This window comes from Austrofundulus limnaeus, unplaced genomic scaffold (assembly GCF_001266775.1).
Source record: "Austrofundulus limnaeus strain Quisiro unplaced genomic scaffold, Austrofundulus_limnaeus-1.0 Scaffold1089, whole genome shotgun sequence".
In the NCBI taxonomy this organism is placed as follows: Eukaryota; Metazoa; Chordata; class Actinopteri; order Cyprinodontiformes; family Rivulidae; genus Austrofundulus; species Austrofundulus limnaeus.
Genome location: NW_013953491.1, coordinates 64131 through 67910, shown reverse-complemented (window position 1 = coordinate 67910; position 3780 = coordinate 64131).

Below are 3780 nucleotides of genomic sequence, written 5' to 3'. Positions count from 1 at the left end.
AGAGGAAGTAGTTTACTGTCCAGCATTCATCTGGTGGATTCAATCGTTATCCTGCCAACAACGCCAAGTGTGGCAATAGGTGATTAAATACACAATAAAATTAGAGTTTGGTTGTTACCAACAACACCACCAATAATTTGTTTATTAAAACAAAGTTCAAAAATATATATAAATACCTGTATTTAGATAAAAAGGTGGGGGGGGGGGGWTTWTTTCTCAGCTGCTGAGACTTACCGGTAGGTGCCTCTGCTCTGGACGAGCGGCTCCCAAAGACAAACTACTACAAACACACGTGAAACCACACTCACTCCTGGGGTTTCCCTCTACCTGTGTTAATCACTGCATCCACACAAAAAGGAGACACCACAATCCAGGTCAACACCACCACTCAGCTCAGCGCTGAGCATTGATTTTTGATTTTCCCCCCTTTTTATCTAAATACCGCTATATTTTATCGTTTTTAAAACTTTGTTTAAATAAAGAAATTATTGTTTCAACTTTGAAAACCATCTCTTGCTTCTTGCAAAGACGTACCTGTGTGTCCTAAAGGGTGATTTTCTGGCTGAAAGTCCCTGGTGGTGTTGTTAATGACAACCAAACTCTAATTTCATTGTGCATTTAATCACCAATTGCCACAACAAATTTCTTTAAAAGCACCATTATTTTCTTTTCAAGAAGAAAAAAAGCTTAATTTAAATGATGTCACTATGTTTCATTTTTTTTAAAATATGAGTCGCCAGAAGAGAAATTTGGGAAACGCTGCTTCAAGCTGCCATAAGTCACCAACAGGAGGCGCTGTGGTTTTGTTTCTCAACCTGATTAAGAGGTGATGAACATCTGCCTCCTGGGGATATGTTAGAGTTGTCCTGCTGTTTTACAGCTCTGTGTGGAGGGCAGAGGTTTGAATCAACACTTTGATGTCTGGGGTGATGGTGGTTTCTTCTCTAAACATGTTTCCAACTTTTTTTATGCACATTTATGGAAACGGTACAATTCAAAAATCTCCTCTATTTCACAAAAAGGTGGATTGAGGTGGTTGAGGTGGTTTTTGGATATTAAAAAAAGCCAATTTTGTTTTTAACAGTCAGACCCAGAGATCTACAAACATTAAAAAACTATTGTTTTATTATTTATTACTTTTGTTTAAGCAGACAAATTCCATTCAGATCACAGATGTGGGAGGCTTGGACTGGAAGGTGTGGATATTTTAGGTATTATTCATTCATTTACAAACTTTCTGTTTAATATGCAAATCTGGAGGAAGGCGTGTTGGAATGTCTACTTCTATTGTTGAGGGCATTCTTTCACAGATGCATATCTTAACGTGGATTAGGAAATAAACAGAGCGTTAAAGTCTAAAAATGATGGTGATGCAGGTAATAATCCTGTTGAATAAACGCTCTGTCGCCTCACAGCAAGAAAAGCACAGGTTCATCTCCTGGCCTTCCTGTGTGAACATCACACATTGTCCCCGTGAACACAGATTATATAACATGTTACTGAATTCACAGAGCTCACAGGTGTCCCGACTCTGAATGACGTGAAAGCAACGTGGGTTTCAGTGTCTGAACCAGTGCTTCCTAAAGATGGGGTCAGGTTATCCTAATTATCCTAATAATCCTTCAGATTATCTGAAGGACCTTCTCGTTTCATTTTCATCCACCCGTTCTCTCTGGTCACAGAACACTAACCTCCACCTTCCACAGATAAATTAAGGAGTGTGGGGGATGGGTCATTCTGTGTGGCTGCCCCCCGCCTCTGGAACTCCCTCCCTGAATATCTGAGAGCTCTGAAATCATTGGCCGACTTTAAAATAGGCTTGAAGACTTTTTAATCAAGTTTATTCTGCCTCTGCATGATTTTACCCCTGGTCTTAAATATTTTTAACGAAGTTCAGAAGTAGATTTTTTTTCTCGCCACTTGATGTTTGCAGCACTTTGAGATTTTTGTTAATGAAACTGCATTACAAATTAATTGAATTATTATTGTTGTTTGTTCCTGTCCTCTCAAAGCCCAGCTGTTTGAGGCAGATGACTGCTCAGCCTGGTTATAACGCAGGTTCCTCCATGTTAAAAGAGTCACCATGCTGCTCAGCTCAGGAGAGACAGGTTTGAATTTACCTTTGACTGATGTTGATCATTATCAGACCAACAGAGCCCTGTTTCAGAAAACAGGATAAGTGGAAATCCTGAGTAAGTTCTGGGGTAATTATGTACATATCCTGGGTTTTGGGTTTCAGAGATAGCTGTTGTCCTAAGTTAACTTACTCTGTGAACCTACCCTGGATTACTGGAACAAATCCTGAGTTTGTCTCATCTGAGAGCTGTATGAGGACAGAGTCAGACAGGAAGTGTCCTTTTTTAAAGGAGCCTGTAGATGTTGGAGCTAATACTCTGCAGAAATTAATGTCGAGAGAGAGAGAGAGAGAGTGATAAGACAAGATTAGATGTCTTTCTGGATGAATCTGAACATTTTTACATGTTTTAATTGCTCAGGTTTCAACCTTTTCTTCAAGTCCAGCTTGTAGCTGTTTCACAGGAAGCTTTAGGGAAAGAAAAATGAACAAATTTCATTTACATTTCTGCTCTCTAATGAAATTATGATCAAAGGTTTCAAACCTTACAGAAGTATATGTATATTTTTATTTTATTGTATATAGAATTTRTTCAGTTTTTTAAATTTGAAATTTATCAGTCCAGTTTCAAAGCACTCCACAGCACAGAAACTGCACTTTCAAAAGTTTTAATTATCTTTTAATCACTACAGGTTCTGGAGACTCTGCTGTACTTTTGGTTTTAGACCTGACAGCAGCGTTTGATACAGTACACCACAATATTTTACTTTCTAGGTTGGATCTGTGTGGCATCAAAGGCACTGCACTGGAYTGGTTCAGGTCCTGTCTGTCTGACAGGAGTTTCTCAGTGAGCCTTGGAAATTATGTTTCCTCCTCTGCTCCTCTCACATGTGGAGTTCCCCAAGGATCTATCCATGGTCCTATTTTGTTTTCCATATACATGCTCCCCTTCAGCTCCATTTTTAGAAAATTTAACATCCTTTTTCACTCCTACGCAGATGACACCCAGCTCTACTGTACCTTCAGTTGAGACCTCATCATTCTTCACTAAAACCATTGTTTGATTGCATCACTGAAGTCAAGGCTTGGACGGCTTCAAACTTTCTGAATTTTAATGAAAACAAAACTGAAACTATTATCTTTGAACWCAGTAACCACAGTGCTTCTAAGGATCTGGGTGGAACCATCTGTTAAATCGCACGTCAAAAACTTGGCTGAGATCTTTGACTCAAATTTCAATTTTGAGAAACAGATTAATTCTGTAGTAAAATATATTTTTTTAAACTGAGACTTTTATCTAAAATCAAATGGTTTTTATCTTTCAAAGACCCTGAATGTGTGATCCATGTTTTTATTCCATCTCAGCTGGATTATTGTAACTCTCTGTATGTTGGTGTTAGCCAGGCTGGCCTCTCACGCCTGCAGCTGGTTCAGAACGCTGCAGCACACCTTTTAACATGGACCAAGAAGCGTGATCATATCTCCCTGGTGCTGCTTCCCTTCATTGGCTCCCTGTGTGTTTTAGAATTTATTTTAAACTTTTACTGATGACCTATGAGGCTCTGAATGGACTGGCTCCTGAATACCTGTCTGACCTCCTGCAGCCCTATGTGCCTCCACATSTCTTAGATCCAGTGGTCATTTGCTCTTGGCTGTCCCGTGGTCCAGACTGGTCCACAGAGGTGACCCAGCCTTTTCAGTTGTGG